The sequence below is a fragment of the Rhodnius prolixus genome, unplaced genomic scaffold (genome assembly GCF_049639745.1).
Source record: "Rhodnius prolixus isolate KJV_2025 unplaced genomic scaffold, Rpr scaffold_4, whole genome shotgun sequence".
NCBI classification, from domain to species: domain Eukaryota; kingdom Metazoa; phylum Arthropoda; class Insecta; order Hemiptera; family Reduviidae; genus Rhodnius; species Rhodnius prolixus.
Window position 1 is genome coordinate 14885471 of NW_027411614.1, and position 20921 is coordinate 14906391.

General features: G+C 32.1%; 1 protein-coding gene and 1 long non-coding RNA gene across 4 annotated transcripts in view; both read left to right on the forward strand.

Moving 5' to 3' along the window:
- Nucleotides 1-20921, forward strand: part of LOC141456489 (dipeptidase 1-like) — a 411813-nt gene that overhangs the window by 224799 nt on the left and 166093 nt on the right. The gene's annotated exons all lie outside the window — the stretch shown is intronic.
- On the forward strand, nucleotides 9237-13201 carry LOC141456123 (uncharacterized). The gene is made up of 3 exons (XR_012459615.1): nucleotides 9237-9794; nucleotides 11731-12085; nucleotides 12950-13201. It is a non-coding gene; the product is annotated as an uncharacterized lncRNA (long non-coding RNA).

Here is a 20921-nt window from a genome sequence, read left to right on the forward strand (position 1 = left end):
GTGAAGCCACATGAAAATATAGATGACTGAAGCTGACAGTTTTCTTAGAAAATATCCTTCCCACTACTTTTTCACCGACTGACAGCGGCTTCTGATTAGGGATTTTTTTTTGGCTTACGTTGCTTCGGCAATCTGATAATTATTACAAAGAAATGATAACTATCCAGCGTCAACATGAAGCCTAAGCGAGAAACAGGATTCGAGTGGGAAGCTCCGATTGCTAACCTTAGTCCGGCGTCAGGAATAAAGTTAAGCAACAAAAAACTAGTTATCATGAATTGTATTTATGAAGGCAACAATAATATTACCTTAAATTGTTAGTGAGGTTTGGCAACAACTGTATGTTCTGTTATTATTTAAATAAATTTGTATTTATTTTCCAATTCTAATATAATATTTTCTCTTTCATAATCTAGTTTACTGTATACCTTTAAATCTCCAAGAAAGGCTTCTTGAAAAAAAAAATAATTTTTTTTTGGAAGTACGGGATTATGTTAAAAAATATAGCGACCAATAACCACTGGTTTATAAAGTATATGAGCTGGCTTAATGTTAAGAGGGAGATATACTCGTAAGTTAGTGTCATGAAGGATGGGAGTTTTTCCACACCACATAACAGTTATATTTTGCTTGCTTATGTGTTTTTTTTATGAACAGATTACTTGGAGTTACTCCATCAAGTCACTCCTACTGTAGGCTCTTTAACAGTTTCTTCAATATGTTTGAGAAAAATTTTCTCATAACTTTGTTTTATGACTTGTTACTACACCAATCTTATTTTCCATTGTATTTTTTTTCGCTTCCTAGAGGGTTTTTCTATTTTATTTTATTTATTAATAAGAATTCTGTTGTCCCACTAACATCATGTTTTATCACAAACTATTCTTTTAGTTTTTCTGCCTTAATACATCTCTTGCTTTACATTACTGTTTCGCTGAATTTGGTAAATTTAACATTCTAATAGGTTACTTATATGTTACTCACAGAAAAGTGAACTCTCAGATTCATGGATGCTGTAATTGCTTTAAGGAAATATTATTACTCCTAATCGTTTCATAAAGATCAACTTCGAAATTTAATTCAACTAAATTTCGGTACCTTTTACATGATTTTACATAGCAATTGTTTTCTTTGCCAACATTAAAAATTACTTAAATGAAATTTAGTTACAAAATTTTCCGTTCATGTTAATAAAATATATTTGAATACCTTGTGTTATCCGAATGGTCCCTATGTAACTATCTACTAATGGGACCTTTTATGCAAGGTTAAAATTTAAATCTATGCAAGAAACCAGAAATACAAAACAAATATCATTCTCACCTCGATATCCTAAAACTCATTGTCATCTTTGCCACTTCCCTAAAAATTCCATTTCTTCTTCTTCTGCAAAGTCACTGGTCTGATTTACTCAAGATAATGTGGTCAGTAACTTACGTACTTTAGAACTGCCAATGAATATCCAAGAGATATCCACAACCTGCAAAAGTAAATTTAAATTAAACAATAATAAAAAATCTGAAAAGTTACGTACGAACCTGAGGTTATTCATTTCTAAATGGGTTTGACATTTCATCATTTTAAGTAGAAAACTGGACACATGATATTTACTTTACGATTTATACGTTCCACTTATCAATGATTGTATCAATGATTTTAATCAAATTTATATTTAAGTTTCTAGAACAACTGGTCCTTGAGAAATTTTGTTATGATTGATTCATGCGTTGTTATTGCTGGAAAAATTATTTCTCATAATTAGAAGAAATATAATCATTATAAAGAAATTTAACTTAACTTTAAATGTTTAAAAACCTAAATGATTCGTCTACTTATTAGGATAGAGGTTTCGCAAATACTATTTATGTTATTTTTATAATAAAAATTAGCCAGAAAATCGCAGTTACAATGAATGATTTATTCCACAAATTCATCTATTGCACAATCATACCGAGACACTAAGTCTCCCGGATATGTCAAATGAAAAGATGATAGGATGTGGCCACTGGAAGTAAAATTGGATCTTCTCCAAGTTCTAACTCAACTTCTGTATGCTTAATACGCCAACCTAAGGAGGGAATAAAATATTTGGAAATTGTATTTGCCTGATCTAACCGACAGTGAAAGAAAAATACTTCAATTCTAGTTTGTCCCTTGCATTTTTGGCTGAATGTAATGGTAACTGACAGTAACTTAGTAACTTTTGACATTAACCACGAATAATGGTTGGCAAATGCGGACGAACAGCCATCACTTTAAATGCTATTACTCTGTACTTTTCTGAGAGCGAGGTACATTTATTGTTTCATCACAAGTATCTTTATATTTCGGATTTGTGGATAAGATGTCTACTTACTAGTGATAGTTTTACATTTAAATTTGTGTTTACAAATAAGAACACTGGCTTGCTAACTCTGATATCGGCTAACTTGTAGAATGCATAAGTACCAATTATATTATATAGGTAGATGAGCGGATAAAGGCGTGGCCCACAAAGCTGAGTTGTATGTTGTGTAGGAGTTCGATTCCTGATCTTGGCTTTGGATATTTTTTGTGACAATATGAGTAATTTAAGTTAATATTGTTAGCCACCATATAACATATAATTGGTAGTTAAGCGTGGTGTTCGCCAGAAAAAAATAGGCATTACTATATTTATCTTACTTTTTACTTAAGATCTAAATAATTTGATTAATATTATGCAGACTAACTGAATACTCTATATATCTGAACAGCACAACATTTATTTTACACTTGCTTCTTGTACAACGGAACTCCTTACTTAACTTGATCTTAGTCAATAAAGTAGATGTCCCACAGGGAGATGTACCTACCTTGGCAGGTAGATGTAGGTTGACATAGAAAACCTTGTATCTTCTAGAAGATAAGCTACATTATGGTCCTTAGTTATTGCTAACTTGGATTTCCCACATACCATCTTTTTTTCTGAAAAATAAGAATTTATCCGATTATCCTGATTGATTTGATGAAAGCAAAAAAAAAGAGAAAATTTTTACATTTTGTTTAAGTATGCAATTTCTTTAGTTTTTGAGCTTTTAATGTAATAGCTCCAAATCGGGTGTTGTTTCTACCGAAATGAAATAATCATCATGCTCCTCGTCAGTTTTCTACTTATTGGTTCTGCAATTAGTTAATAAAATAGAGAAAAGAATAGTCGAATCTCAATTAAAAGTTTGCGCGCGGACGTGAGGTTTTGAGTAACTATATTTGTAAACAGGACTTGCTAGGATTTACATAGTTCTGTAAATATTATTTCTTCATCAATCTGAGTATCTGATAACGAATAAATTTTCTTTCATTTAATAACTTGCAGAATTCTTTAAAGGGCTTTTATACAGTCAAAGTTACTGTAAACAACCACTTAATAGCAATTTAATTATGTTGTAGCTTAAAAATGGTTATTCATTGACAATCAAATCATACAGTATGTAGTATGTACCTGTAGAGATCCCTTATTATAGGCATTTTCCAGGCAAATCGTGTTTACATTTGGTTATTAATATTACAAAGAGAAAACAAAAAAGGGAAAACTATTTAAAAAGTTGTTTTATAAAATTTTCAAGTTGATTACATAAATTAGTAAATAAATTTACCAAATTTGCTGAGTACAATAGCCTAAAGTTACCAGGGTAAAATAAAAAAATTAAAAAAAATGCAAAGTTACTTTTTATCAATATTCATTCTCAGAATTTTCTTGAATAACAAATGGGATGAAAAAGTTGGCGATTCAAGAAGGCAGAGAAATAGAGGCACAACAAAAGAAGACCGCACAATAAAAAGAGCTTCCTACAAATACCCATTCATTTCTTTGCACCAAACAACTTACTCTACCAACCACTTCACTGAATACCAATTCTTTTCTCACATCAGACGGTAAATTGTAATAATGTAGATAAACGAAACCTTATAAATGTCTAACCTTTCTTTTACTTTTGTGTTGATTGGATTTTTATGAAATCGCTATAATATAATTTCAACATTAACATTTCTCGTTAACAGTAACCTCTTTTCTTTCTTTCTTAAAAAAAAGAAAAGGTAATGCAAACTTCTCAAATGGGTTTTCTCGAATAAGAACAAATTTAGCACCAATTGGACGAAAGATCAACGTGTAGATGCTTGGCTATAATTGTGTGATAGACTGTGAGGAGGCAGAAAAAGGAAAAATATCTTAAATAAAAGTATTCCTTCTCACCTTTATTTTCCCTTTAAGAAACGTATTAACTGCAAATTTACATTTAACACAACCACATTTGTTGAAAAAAAAATTCTGTTAAAACGTTTTGGAGGTTTCACATTAGTTAGATATTAGAAATCCTTCAGATCTCATAACCTTCTTTAAGAAAAGGTAAGGCTAAGGTGGCTGGGACGTGTGGAAAGAATAGAGATAGAGAGAATAGAGACGTATGCTGTACGACAAACCAGGGAGAGTTAGAAGGCCGGGATGACCCCCAATTGAGGTGGATAGACTATGTGGAAGAAGATCTGAGAAGTAAGTTAGTGAGAAGCGAGAAATAGGGATGGTTATGGATCGTTGAGGAGGTTCAGGTTCTTTCAGGACGGTATTAATTCGTTCTTAATAGAATTTCAGTATGTTAGGATACATCGTTCTCCAATTCCTGGTGAATATGTCGATTGTCTGAGGAAGAGCAAAACCTCGCGTTAGTCAGAAAAGGTTACTTGCCCTTAAAGGGTGCCTAGTGCCTTGAATGCTCAGTTCTTGATTTAATTACGTCTTTTGCCAGCCACCCTACGGTACTTTATCATCTTGGATTGGGCAGAGCGTAGAGATCGCGGTGAGTTCGCTAAACCCAAAAAGTTACACAAATCGATTATTTATGTAATCGTACATTGTGTGAATGGAAAGGACAGAATGAGTGCTTATACTGTTAGAGTAGGATACGCGCAGGAACAGCGATACCTGAATAAGAAGCTAATCACTTAATATAATTTTTCCACCTATTAGTTTGACATTTGACAAGGCATGCTGTGATGGACGAAATCGTTAAACATCAACAACCAGTTGTTTCGTAACTCTGATAATGTGACAATAATAAAGTTCCTAAATACGTATAATCGTACAATCTCGTAATAGTTAAGTTGTTGTAGCATAGATGCTACTGAATCCAAGACATGAGTATACATGTTGCAATAGTTTATTTATTTTAATGCAATCAGAATATTATAAAAGAGAATCATGAAGAATTGATGCTGCATAAAACTAATCATGTAAAATTCATTTATAATTACTGATGAAAGAAGTCTGTGCATTACCAAATAAAAACAGTATGATTATCTCAAAGAGTAACAAGTTACACTATTAAATAGAAAATGATAAAGACTGTAATTCGCAATTATTGGATATTAGGTAATAACTTTCAAATAATGTCCACTCAGATTCTGATCAATCTTTTTACAAACAGCAACAACATACCATGTACCTGCCCTCTATAGAATCCTATCTTAAATTATTTCACCTGACCCTCGTCGTTTGTTTCCAGTTAGGCACACCTGCTACAAAAATAATTGGTAACCAGAATGTCCACCAGATGTTGCTAACCACTCTAATATATACTTTTTCATGTACAAATATTGTTTTGGATTAGAATCTGGTAAATTTCTATCTATTTGCTATTTTTGGTTTGCATACATTATTATGTATCGTATTGCACTGTATCCGTTAACTTCGATTGTTTAATCAGCTATCCAAGGGCTACGATCACCAAGCTGTAAGAAACGTGGACTGTGAAGGCAAAGAAGTACTATAACTAGTATTGGGTTCGGATTCCTGAACTAGGCCTTCGATTTTACTTTGTTCGCTTATTGTTTTAGATCATTTTAGTAATGATAGCAATCAACACTAAGTGTTCTTAATCTCAATAAACGTCCATTTTTATGTTTTCTCATGCTAAACTGGAACTTTCTTGGGTTCCTCCATCCATCCAAAGCGTCAACAAAGAAATCTGATGATATTAACTTTCTTTTAGGTGGTGATTATAACGATTCGTTACTGAATGATTCAGACCGAACTCCTTGTACCATAATTCCACTTAACTTTGATTCTTGTTAAACTTGTACACAAATTTACATGAAAAGCTAATACTTTTATTGTTGCGTATTTGGAAGAAATTGATTTAATAGTTCGGGCGTCAAGCTTCTTTCCTCTGAAGTGAACTTTGATTGGACTTCAATCAATTAAAGCGGACTCCAATGAGAAATAAACAATATCCAAACAAAGGTTTTTTTCTTTTTTCAAGAAATAATTTCTGAACCTTGGTATTTTTAGAACCGCGAAATTGCTGTCACCTTCTTAACATTTAAATGATCATACAACATTATTTTCTAAGGGCGCAGATTTTTTGAACCTTAATCGAATTTTTGCGAGAAAATAATAACTTTTCTAAATAACTTTATAAAAACAAGTGATTTGAATTGTATGATTGGATTTCTCTCTTTTGATTACAATATTTAAAATCGGAAGATTTCAATAAGTTATTTTTCATGCTAAAAATGCGTAAAAGAATCTACTAGGATTTGGCAAAGTAGAGATTACTTCTCTTAGAGTTACTATATTTTTCTTTTAACTTAAAAAAGAAGTTGTGTATCGAATTCAGTTAAAACTTTGAAAAGTTTTGTTATTTAGGGATTACTTAATCTTAGGCTTGTTTTCTTAGATTAACATTTTTCTTCTTTCTTTATGTAGAACATTTTCTTGGCTTGTTTTCCTTTTACGGTCCTTGAAGGCTAATAAATAATTTTTTTCACAGTTAATGTGGAAAAGAATGTTTTATTTTCTCATTTATTAATTTGTCTCAATTAATATTCTTTTATGTACAGGCACGATAAAAATTTTCCCATTAACCTGTATATGGGCGACAGATTCAAATATATTAGACTGTCAAACGAACCCACATATATCGCATTCAAACCCTACAATCACAATGTACTATGCACTATATGCAAGGCTACCTTTTTTAACCTTACCATTAAATCCAACTTGATAATTCCCTTCGTATAGATCCTAGTCAAATTCCGCTTCCCAGAAATTACTATTCAAACTATTTTCGCAATATAATCCATTCATCCAAATCATCTCAACCCGCAAGAACGTCTGAAGCATCGTTGTTCGTGCAACCATCTATATGCCCGATGATTCCTGTCCTAAGAGGCCACTCCCTTACGCTTTATGACCAATTATGGCTGTCATGCTGAAAACCGCTTTTCATGTTTTCAAGCTTATTTATGTCGCTGCCATTCAACCAACGCATCCACTCATTACTCTTTTACTAAAAACACAGGATCATCCAGCCTTAAAATACTGTTTCTAGCCAGAGGATCTGTCCCGAATCTTTAGATCAAAAGCGTTCAAGAGTATCAAAGTAGAACTTTGGTATTGTTTTGCAATTGTCTCAAAAGTAACTTTTACAGCTTTATACTATTTATAAATAAAATCCGCGTAAATAAGAAAAAAATAACAAAACTAATCTCTCACCAAAAGAAACGTTGAGTAATGAGGCCATGACGTCCTTCTCCAGTCACCAGAAAATGAATAACCGCCATCTTCGTTAGATTGATCTTAAAAACATTAAAAAAAAAAATTGACCAAAATTAATGAAGTGATGTTCTTCATTATTTTAGATAAGTGAATTTTAATGGTAGGATTTGTGTCAACGTAATTCTAACTGAGTGATTCATTAACTAGTCGGAAGCCCAGCCTCTCCGGGCTTAATGTATTTGGCCATAACATACAGTTTAAGTTTGCGCTCTATAATTATTCACCAGCTAATTTTTCAGTGCCATTCTAAGTATTTAAGCTTCTCTACACAGAAGCCAGGCCTCAGTTGCGTTTTCACTTTAAAGTAAATGAAACTCCGCAATCACGCATTGTTGATTTAGCAATAATTTTCTTTTTTTGATTCAGTTCGTCATTGTTTTAAAGTTATACCTGATAATATTAGTGACTTCCAAAATTAATTATTACCTTAATAATATTAGTTTTCATAGATAAAAATTGTATTATAATTTATTTTTTGTACGCATGCTCAAATACAGTTAACGATTTTTTCATTTTTTCACAGTTTTATAACAAACAGCAAAGATGTAAATTTTTAGCTGGGTCATAATATAAATGGTTTAACACCATTATTGCATTTTAATGCTGCATATTATACGTATATTTTTTTGATTAACTAGTTTGGTATGATATCTAGTTTTATGTAACACCCTAGTAGTAAAACCACTGGCTTTCCTAGATAGAAATTGCATCTACGCCACTGAGTATGATAGTTTGGATACTTTTCGCTCTACCAACGACCATCTGTAAAACGTCTAGCAGCTCTTCCAATACTTTCTAAGGTCATTTATTTAAATTGTATTTCATTTAATCTGCTGAAAAAGATACAAGAGAGGTAATTTCGAGATCTTTACAATTCACTAAAGCTGCTTCTTCGTAGAAAAGTCACTTAGATTAAAAAGAAAAGTTTGAAAATTGCTTCACAAACAAGGGTGCGGCAATAAGAACTGTAGGGATTTCAGAGCTCAATGTGGATAAAGAAACAAATCTAATTTAACTGGTACAGGATTAAAGGTTGTTTCTAATAAAAGGATCACTACCAAAACAAATTGAAAACTTGTGTAGTTACATATAAATAACAGGTTAGTAACACTGGTCTTCTTTTTACTAGAGGAGCTACGTTTTAAAGTGGAATATCAAGAAAAGGGAATCTGTAAATCTTCGAAACTATAAAAAAAAAGGATTAAACTAAAGTGAAATAAAAAAAATAATAAAAAGGGAAAAAGCTCTAGGAGAGACAAAAATCCGTAGTCCTTTCGCTTTTCTCTGTTCTCCATTATGAGAGTCACTCAATCTATTTTATTTGATAGTGGCTAGGCCTGTATATGTGATGTTCCAGAATATATGTTGTGGGTTACTATGGTGGAGGGTTGTCTTGGCAGGGTCATTGGAATAGAGAGGATCTAAAGAAAAACCAATTCATTCTTAGATTGTAAAGGGAAGGACACAATAACTTTTGAACAAATGGAGAGAACTCTCCTTGACAATGTGACATTTCTTTCCACATCATTATTCTATAAGATTTATTATTTATTAATTGATGTTACATTATCATATAGTGTCGCGGGCCGGCAACAAAAAAACAAAATGGAACAAGAAAGAATAAAATTTATCATCCTGATTCTATGACAGTAACACGGGAAATTTTACTTTAACTTTTATCGTACAAATCTTGAATTCAATAATGACATATAAACATTAATAAGTTTATCGTCATTTTTCACAAATTTATCTCTGAAACGATAAAACTACTTTTTTATTCAGTTATATCATTTTTCCTGCTGGCTATGTTTTAAATACTGAAAATTGTAATGTAATGCAACAGCTGTTTGCCAGGGAAACGTTAAGCATTGACATTAAATATTTAGAGACAAAATTAAAATAATTAACTATAATCTGAAAGTTCATAACTTTGATGAATCCTTAAATTGAAACATGTGTGATGATGATTACGTTTACAAGAACTACATACCCAAGAATATCCTTATACAGTGCTATACAGCCAGTATCGCCTCAAATCAGATTGACACGAACAGAATTTAATATCTCTGAACTGCTCAATAGTCAACTGACATTACTAAACATAAGATTAGTTTATGTCTCAGTCTCAAATCGATCTGGGCCTACAGAATTTGGGTTCAGCTGAACGTTCCAACCATCAATTAATCCCAACCCTCCAGTCCAAAATCCTTTGGTCATCATTGTAAGTACTCCTTTAAATCCTACTTATACTAGCCCAGTTGAATCCTCTTCATGCAAGAATGGCCACAAAACTTTGAAACTAGCATCCTATAAATCTCAGCCAGAAACCTCTCTGCGCGAACCCTCTCGGATTATACTTGCCGTCGCCTCAAGCGTCTGTGGCCTCGTGATCTCAAGTGACGTGATTACCACTATCGGGTAGTTTCTTCACTCTATTAGTGTTTTGATGGTGTGTATAGATTTCACTCAGACTTGCTTATGAGCGTTAACTCTCAATAAACGTACGAATAAAAGGGAAGGGATTAACTGAATGGTTACCGAAACATGATTGCAACGCGGAGATCACGGGTTCGAATCCAGTTGCTGGCCCTTAGATTTTTCTCTTCCTAAGAAACCGGAGCCGGCAGTTCACTGGTAAAAGCACGCGAGCGCCAATTACCTCAGATGTTGACGCGCCAAAAAAAATTAAATTAAAATAATTTAAAAAAGTCAAGACTTTTCAGATTATTGAAATTTTGTGGCAAAGTCTCGTTAATCGACATAACTCTCTGTAATTAAGAAAATTTAACTTTTCAAATACCTGAACCATACCAAGTTGTCACTTCAAAAACATAAATAGTTGTTACTAAATTGTTCCTTACCACTGCCTGAAAGCACTAGTTTTGTGTTCAAATGTGACAATTTGACAATTTCAAATCTATCTTAAAAATATATACCTAGAAAACTGACAGCTAGCAAATTATTACAAAAAAATGTGATTTTAATGGACACGAATAATTCATATCACCAAATACGCCAGTTTTAATGAAATAACCTATAACAACCTTTCGATGAGGCAAAAAAAAGTCACAACTCAAAATGCGTCAGTTTTCATTAATCAAATAACAATAATACCTACTTACGCTGATCTATTAGCATAAATACCAAACTGTCACTCTTCTAGAAAGAAATATATTCATTAAAGATGAGATTATGCAACACGACGTATTGAAGAATTATGATAGAATTCCAGTCTGTAATTTTGAAAAAACCCAAAATGACATATCCAGCTTTTCATCGAGTCACTTTTGCGGCTATAAGAAGAATACACTTTGTCATATCTAATTATGGATTAAAAACCTAAATTACAAGTCTTCATCGTCACTTTCTCCAAAAAAAATTCTAGACTTTAGCCAACAGATGCTAAGGGAGGGTGAGATAATAGCCTAGAAGGTTAGAAGCAACGGCCGCAAACAAGAAGATGCGGTCTTGGTTGGATTACCGGTCTTAGACTTAGATTTTATTTAATGTGGCAATGAGAAAAATTTAGGTTGATTAGATTCCAAAAGGATTGTCCAGAAAGCCTAGGATATTGCCGAAGGTCTATTGCGGCACCACTAAGACCTATATCAGTTCAAAATATCGCCCAAGAAAAAATTATAGAAATATTAAAAGCAATTACTGATTAATTATTAATGACTGGCGATGTTAATTTTTGTTTCATAAATTATTTCTAAAACATATTCTCTGAAAAAAAAAGTGATTGTAAACTAAATGAAAGAACAGTTTACAAATAAAAAAGTACTTCTCAAACACAATCACCCCTAAAAACAAAATTCTGGATGCGCCTCTGATTATGAATTTGGTGTAACCTACTCTCTGAAAAAGCTCACAACTTTCAAGTTAGTAATACCAAGAAGATAACGAGGAAGGATTTGACTATTATTATTTACTGTTTCCAGTTTTAAATTTAACTTGTGGAGTCGGAAAAATCACAAACATATTTATAATCCATTTGGATTAACTCTGTAGGTAAACAGAGTTTGTTTGTTCCCCTTTTAGCCACTCTTTTTGAAATCTAAAGTAAATTCTATTTTATTTTAATACTAAATGAATTAAGATATTGTAAGATAAAACTAAAATATTTACTTAATCTTATGAAATTATTTTATTTTTAGTACATTTTGACTTAGCCAACATTAAAAATTGATGTGGCAATGGCTTTAGGACTGTTATTTATTTAATGATCAAATATTATTTTGAGTACTGACATAAAAATTGGATGTGGCAATTTATTTCAAATAAAATTAAAGGATGGTGCTTACTCTAAAGGTATAACAAGCACGAAGAGTTTGCAGCAAAAGAAAATGAATTAAAACTTACTGTCCTCCTGGTGGTCACAGGTTCGAGTCCAGGATTTTCCTTTCCTACTTGTCACTATGTGGTGGCTGAAGTGTTGTCTCCAAAAATAGAAGTTCTTTCGGCGTTACAATAAGGCTATGGGCGCAAGTGACCAACCTTTAGGGAATAGATGTAAGGAATGTATTTCAAATCTTTTACATTATTATATTAGTTTAATTTTAAACTCTAAATTGATTCTGGTTACTTGTAATAGTAACATGGTCATCTTAATAAAAGTTTAATGTATGAAAGCCAGAATATTATACCTACTTCTGACCAAAGGTTATACGAGTATGTCCTTATCTATCTCAAATGAGTGTAGAATCATCCCTTTAAGTATAGGCCAATTCCATCTAGTACATCCCTTTATTTTTGTTCGGAACTATAATCAAATATAATATTAAAAAAGAAATTATAAAAGCAAAACATTTTTCAAAAATTATTGTTACAATATTGTGTACATTCAAAATAAAAATGTCCACTTTTCCAATTACTAAGAAAACCATATTTTTTAAAAGTAGTTTCTTTGTTAAGATTAATCTTTTTTATTTCCAAAACCATGTTATAAACCGCGCATGATCTTGCAGAAGCTCAAACGAACAATAACAATCTACTCGTAATTTCGGCTTCCAAGTTCCTTTTATTTGCGACAAGTAGGAGATCCGATGGTCTGGACAACTACGAGTATTTTTTATGTTTAGGTTTTATGTAAATACAGACACGTCGGTTATCAGAACACTTAATTTTTCTTAAAGTATTTATTATACATAAGTTATTTCATTTTAATTTTTGAATAAATAGTATGTATCTATGTATTTAAAAAAGACCATTGCTGCCCAATTCTTGGGTGTAGAATTAAAGAAATCCGTACATTTCTTTCAAAATAAATAAATAAAATTTAATCAGAATTTCCTTAGTCTCTTTAAAAAATTATTATTTTGTTTATTATCACCAGTATTTTCATTAATTTTTATAATAAAGCAACCACTATTCCAGTTTTACAGAAACGAAATATTTATTTTGTCCATTGCTCTATTGCTATGTGCTATGTAAGAAAAATAAAGGACGCAAAAAACGAGTGGGAAAGCATTCTCGGAGAAAGAAAACAAGTTTTAGTATTCATTCCATGAATATGCCTTTTCTCTGCTGAATAAGATTCTAGGAGAACAGCGTGTCACAGGGCCAGAAGAATTGACATAAAAAGCTGTTGTCTTAGTTTTATTATAACATTTCATTTAAATAAACAATAAAAACGAAAGTTGGTGAGTTTATTTCAGGCGGACATGACTGAATCAGATAGTAAATTGGTGAATAGTATTTTTATTAAATTAACTTGAAATAAAATCTTTCCTTTTTTCCCCTTCTTGCCTTCCCTTACTAAAGTAAGAGAAAGTATTGAACTAGTTTGTCAAATTTTCAAAATTGTGTTTTCACTAAGAACTGATCAAAATGCTTCAATAACCCATTGTTTTGCGGAACTTGCCTGATCTTATTTTAGCTGATTTTCATTAACTAGATCACAGTGTTAGGATAAAGTTACCTCTTACTTCTTTCCACTGAATCCATTTAAATTTTAAGTTTTTCCAGCTCAAGAATATTATGTTTCTCTTTTAATTCATATCTGTAGTGAAAACGAAATTTTGTCGTGATAGGACTGTACTTTCTGTAAAGAGAGAAGTGCTTCTTCTGGTGGCCGACTGTGCATTGAAAGAGACACTTGGCGCTGATTGACTCTCTGCTCTGGATGTACCTTTAAATTAAATAACTTAATTAATTAATTAATTTAATTAAAATAAAAGTTGAAGACCATTAAACTAATTACTACAAAATCTCTTTCTACTTCACTAATACTGTATTCAAAATTTTATAGTATTTCCTTAAAAATAAAATTTTATGTTTCTTGAGCAGCATTTCTTTGGTAGCGGGTTGTTACTCTGCCCTGCGACCTTTAATTAGATTTGTTGCGCCCTATTATGTCTGATAAAAATCCAGAGAAGGCTTAGATTTTAAATTAGGTTAACTATTTGGAGCTAAACCTTGCCTGATTAACACTTCCTTAATTCCCTCATATTCCGTCACAACAGCTAATCAGATAGCCTGGGTGGCCTCCAAAAAAAAAACAAAATAGGGCCGCCTGGGATGACCAATCACTAACAATAGCAACATTCACCTGAACTTTTAAGAAGAGAATACATCATCCTCCTCTAACAGCGCACAGTTACTTTCTGGCAAGGTCCAGATGCCTTTCCAAGCTCGTGTTAACTGATTTGGGATTTTTTGCTCCGTAGAGGCGCTTGGGACTTTTGAGGTACTGTTTTCAATGGAGTATCGCTTCTGCTATTTTCTAGTGCTGGAAACGCTTTGTACTCCTCTCGGGAAGTGTTGCGGAAAGAAGGAAGGCACGTGGGTCACCTTGCTCCCTAGGATATTTCTTACTTCCAAGCTTTGGGAAAGGGTATTCTGCCACCTCATTTAGAAATTTAGATTAATATCCTTTATCATCAGAAGAATCATTATTACCCGCTATTCTTGAAATCGTGAAAACATTTAGGCAGCAAGAAGAAGCTGTCGGTGGGTTTTATTTTAAAACATTTTCCTTATAAATGCTTTTTCTTTTCAACCCCAGATTGGAAAAAGAAAACTTTTAAACTATGAAAGGAAATAGAATTTTCCAGATTGATCCTTTTTGATAGTAACTAGAACTCTATAACTAGGGCAGCCAAGTGTAGCCGTTAGAAATTGATTGTCTAGGTGAGTAAGGATGTTATCGTCAAGGAGATTTCATTGACTTCCTCTACCTTCCCCCTCTTCGCTTCAATTTGTACAACTTGTCCTAGTTAAATCTGTTCCAACACGGAAATCATTGGGGGTAAAGGTGTTCCACTTTTATAGAAGCAGAGATTCTGCCTTCAATTTTTTTTTTTTTTTTTGCCTCCTGAACCTCCATCCTTGTATCACTTGTGCAGGACTTAACGAGCCAATTTCACCCACCGTAATCACAATGTTTCTATGTTTCCTTAGAAGTGTTCCTTTCATCAGACTTATTGAACGCATTAGACCAGTGAACTATAATAAAAATAGATGGCATAATTTGTTCAGTTTTTAACCCAACGTTTCATTGAATCTCTTTATTAAATAAATAAAAAAATTCCATAAATTTAAAAAAAAAATGAAGAAACTGATTCCTTTATTTTTATACCTGAATTCTAAAAGCCACCCTGGAGCAGCAAAAAAAAAGTCCACGTCGTTTCAGGTGTGTAAATCCACGAATCTAAGCACCATATCTGACCATAATAACATTTCATGCGAAATTAAGGCAAGCATTGTCAGCTAAGAAAACATATTAGCTATAACTGAGACCTTCTAACACCTGAATTCATCCAGTCTATGTATGTGCCCAAAACATGGGCTCTTAAAAAAACAAAAACAGATTAGCGCATTCTTTCAACATTTGAAGGAAAAATTCTTTGTCGTTCATTTAGCTCTTCAAGAGTTGGCCAGAATTAGAGGCGGAAATACAATCGGGACCTGTACTTATAATGAAATGGAAATGGATAATTAAAATATCGACCCAGGTGATCAATCTACATAGAAAGAATGTGTGCCACAGAAATGCGAAAAAAGAAGAAGCACAAACGAAGAAATACTGTCTGGCATCTGCCCAAGAGGGTGCCTAAGGATACATTGGATCAATTGAACTGAAGAAGATGCCAGCTCTCTACTCAGACTTCTTGAATAAGAAGTATCTTTTACACACTGGATAAGGAAATTTGAACTTAGTTGATACTAAGTAGTAAAAACTATCTAAACTTTTTATCGTTCGAGTAGAACTATATATAGTTGTACGATATACGAATAGTATTTTTGAAACCAACAATTACCATTGAAATATTTCGGCAAATCTTCTCAAAATTAAGATAGATTAATGGGATATTTATTTCTAAGCTTATCATTTCAAAGTGGCTAACTTTTCTTTCTCTTGTTAAACAATTTTCACCTAATTATTTTATTCATTAGAAATACAACTCTTCCGCGCTAATATACCAGTACCAACAACTAACTATAGCTCTTTTGCAAGGACAAAAAATAAAAAATAATTCGGCGCCAGTTAGAGTAGGGATATTCCTTATTTATTTAGTTAATTCAGCTTCAATTAAAATTATTATATTTCGGAAAGTAGTCAACATTTATTGCGTACAGAAATCCGCACACAGGTCTACTCGTATTGGGTTTCCTAGATTTTTTACACTCCTCGGTCATCTAAGTAGATACTAAGTGTTTGAATTATTTAACTCCTAATTTGCCCTCAGGTGAATTAATTATCTATTTTCTCTGAGAAATTTGAAAACTCCTGACGGAATTTGCATGCACGAAGAAAATGAAATTAATAATATCCTTTAAAACATGAGAAAAGTTAGTAGATATTTTAAACACTATACTTTATTTTAGCGGGTTTCGGTCTCGACTTGGAATAAAACTTTTGCGAATTAACTGGAAGCAAAGTTGCAAGTTTAGAAAGGAGAGAAAATGTTACTCTGGAAAACTGGAGTACCTAAAATTAAAGTTTAAATCCTATTTTTCTGATATAAATTTTAAGGAAATAAATGTTTCGGACATTGAATTACTAATATTGAATTTTAGATATTTCTGCACAGATTATTAATATATTGAGCTTTTTTAAATGTTATAGCTCCGAGGGCGAGAAAATAGAATTCGAACTTGGGCTCACCTTGAGGGAATCCAGTGTGCTAACCAGTATGAGCTGATCCCTTCCCTTGGCGTAAAGTGTATCTACAACGAAAATCCAAAGTATTGCTAAATTAAATCCCCTAGTTCCACTTAACAAAGTGAGGACCAACATTAAGAGAAATTTATAAAAGAATGAAATTTATCACAAGGGGGAAACTGTAATAAATTTACCCTATTGCTGCTACGTTTTATTACTACCACTTGCAACTGTAGAAGACGAACGAGTGAAGGGAGTTAGGAGCGAATTCATTTATGCGCCTTCTCCTAAGTTCCTTATTAAGGTGACGGCAATTGCCTGTTTATAGAGCGGTCAAAGTGAAGTATTTAAACGTAGTTGACCCACTTTCATTTACATTTCGAAGTTTCAGATTTTAGTAATTCGTAATTGGGTCTTAATTAAAATTAATTAAAAATTGCAATTTAATTATAAAAATTCTAGCTAAAAAGTGTAAAAATGTAAACGCAGTTTGTTTGAAATCCCATTTAATTAAGAAGAAAAGGGTCAATTTAAATGATGGGCGAACATACCGAATAAATGGTGTTCCCCATGGGAGAATTTCCCCTCTGGCCAAATTGTTAATTCAAAACCATTTTTATGATGATATCACCGACAAATTAGCCGCCTTAAAGGAGAGAAGTCAGACTGTTGTAGGAACGCCAAATAAATCTATTTCAAAATATTCTAAAAACTTATGAATACATAACTTTTATTACAAAATCCTTTACATACTATTTCTATGTTTACTCTAGTAACCTTTTTGTCTTAAAAGCCTGCAAAAATTATAATAAAGTGATGAAAAGGGTTTTATTCCATCATTTAATATAACTAGAATTTTCTTTTTTCTTGACTCCTATTTTCATCGCGTTTCTGAGTAGATTATTTGCTAAAGTTCCCTGGGGGCGTTTAATCCCTCTTTGTGGAGGGCTACAGCAGTGAAGCATTGTTGAGAACCATCTATCAGGCCATGGCGATGTTATTAAATTTGTCCGGTCTACACCAGTTACAAGCTAATTACACTAGCAGGGTCACCAGCTAACAAACTCTTCCAACAACCACAAATATCCCACCGATCCTGGTTGTAAATTAAATTTCCGTTTTGCAATATCACTTGTGCACTTTTTCTTTTTTTTTCTTGCAGTTTTACTTGACAAACTCACTTGAATTTGCAGTCCAATTGTGTAATATTGCCAATAAAATTAAATTATCTTTCTGTAATATTTTCAAAATTATTTAATTTTATTCATAGTGAATGTTTCCCCCCCCCCCCTACGCAAAATGTATTTTAGATGTGAGAAATCTAATTTTCGTGCCCGAGAAGACAATAAATCTTCGTTTACTGAAAAAACGTCAGTCTTTTTTTTATGCGTACAAGATGGTTGATCCTGTTGGTGACTAAAAATTCACTGTATCTAAGTGGAACGCCAAAATAACATTGATAATGGTGGAAATTTAAAAACATAAAAAGAAGATTCAGATGGGAAATACTATACAATTTTCCTCTTCTATTAAACTGAGAAAACACTCGCAATAAGCTCGCAGGTCATATTTGTAACTTTTGTCAAATTATAAAGAAACTCAGCTGAGAAACAGTCTTAGAGATTGTATTGCAATTGATTCTCTTCCACTTGAAAGCTGAATAATAAGAAAAATAAACGAATAATTGTGGCCAGTTGATGCAAAATTATATCAATTTTTTTCATTTGTTTAGGTGTTAGGCTACTAAATATGATAAAAATAAAGAAATAAACAGTAAAATAACTAATCAAAAATAAAAGCTTACAAATGTCATAAAATAAATTTATTAGATTCGTTTACTACTATTTAACTAAACTAAAGAGCATTACTTACAAAAAAAAAACTTCTTTGTACGGTTGAATGAGAGCTGGTTCATGAGAGTATGGAGCTCATAAATCAAACGGTATAAGATAATACGTTGGGAACCGCTGTCCTAGATCATTTTCCATCTCTTAGTTCACTTTTGTGAACCTGGCGACATTATGAAGCAATTAACTTCTTAATGCAATTTTATACTTACCAGTTTATCCACATTTATCCATGCAACTGGTGGATAGTTTCATTTTGGGTCAACCAATATATTTCTTTTCTTCCATACCTTCTGAATCACACCTGTAAATTTCAATAGCAGCATTTTATTGATAAGTAACTAGAAACCTCGACTGAACGCTTATTCGACCAAGGTAATTAATTTACTAGAGTGGTTTTCCTAACTTTTCAATGATCGAAAAATTGTTAGATTCTGTTATTGACATAAAAGTTACCAGCACATCATTCACATATAACAGTCGTCATTGATCCCATAACCCATTAAGCGTCATAATTCATCTTTTCCAGCCAAGGGAAACCGTACTATCCTATATAAGTTCTTGTATAAAGAGGAGGTTTTTTTTTGTGGGTGGGATCGGTAAAATCAAACACTATTTGGTAATAATGGCTGGCAAAAAAACAAAATATTTACTATTTATCGCACTTTATTTTTAGATCCATAAACTTTCAAATGATTAACAAAAAAAGAAGTCTTTTTATCAACTATTAACGAGCTAAACAAGGCATTGTTACTGCAGCCAACCTAGGACGATGTTATGTAGTTATATGAAATAATTAGCAAAATGAAACATTATGTCAACGAATAGCTTAAACTTTTCATATGGTGAGTGAACTCTTTGATCCGACAACAAGATTTCATGTTTTAATACTACAAATGAACTCTCGAAAATGTTTGCAGCACAAACGATAATGACCTTTTATTTAAACGTTTTTATTTTTTCCAGAAAATTTTAATTTTGCTTCAACAGGTTTTCCAATTTAAGAGTTTCTCTTTTTAAACTTAGTTTTAATGCATGGATCATTAATTGAAACAAAATGATTTTATAAATAAAAAACATTATTAATTTTTGATATGAGTTTCTTACTTGTTCACGTTTTCTTTTTCTTCATTTACACAACTTTATCTTGCAAAATCTACCTCATGAAGATAATATTGCATTGTATTTTCTTGGGAGCGGAAAGTTGAGCCTGAAATTTATTAATCACATTTTCAATAAAATTTATTTTGAAACTCGTAATTTTCTTACTTTTATCTGAAGTTAGTAAATTAAGAAGAATTCAATGTTGTTGCACGAGTAACCACTTCCAGAGATGATGAAACACTTATTAAGTTATAATGTAACACTCTCACAGAACCATGTGTTCCATGATTACAGGATTCTCCCACTCTCCACGGCAAAAACATTTCTGACTTCGCTTCTCAGAAAGGTGGAAGAACATAGAAAGGAAATAAGATATATTTAATCATATTTTAAATATCCGGTTGAGTTTTAATTTAAGCAGAGATAATTTTATAAGGAAATAAGATTCTTAAAGTATAAGGGAAAATACAGGTATAAAACGGAAGGCTCAATTTAATTTCTAAATATTGAACCAAAAATAACGACAAACTTGAATATTCTAAACTAACTGCGATTGGATCTGTGGGAACTGACTAGGCGTACCGCCCAAAAATCTCAAATTATAATCTCTTTTTTCAATGATAAAAGTGTTGAAAAGCAACAGTGCTTTTTATAACTTGATGGAGGTCCAGTGTAGGTATTCTTATTTTCTAAAAAAAATACTGTTTGTATAGTCCGGTTTAAAACGTTTTTTTAGAAGAAAACCTAATTTTCTAATTTGGGGGTTAACCTGAATACTTGCTAAATGCATCTGAATTCTATAGTGATTTTTCTGGGCGAAGACCTGAAGGTAAAAATAAAACGCAATTATATCACAAAGAGAAAACTAGTTCTCTTGAAAACGGCTAGAAAAGTTTCTTACTATTTTATTTAAACTATTAAAAATATGTGTTATAAAAATTTCATTTACTTAAGCAAATTTTTCCAATTTTGTATTCCTCTTTTTTCAAGAGGATTTTTTACTGACTAGAGAGACAGTTGTTGATCAATTCAATGCAATCTTGTGCCACGCATACACAATTAGATATAAAGTGCCTGCCGAAAAATGGATTGACAATACGTGAGCATAAGATAAATCATCATTTAAAAAAAACCTACATCCGGTAGGTTTTTACGATATTGAGTAATATATTAAAGCTACTTCAAGCATTAGAGCTTGTACTTAGTCTCCACTCTTGTGATTAAAAGTAACTATCTCTGGCGAGATAAAAATATATAAATAGAAAACCGTTTTATGTTAGCCAAAAAAAAA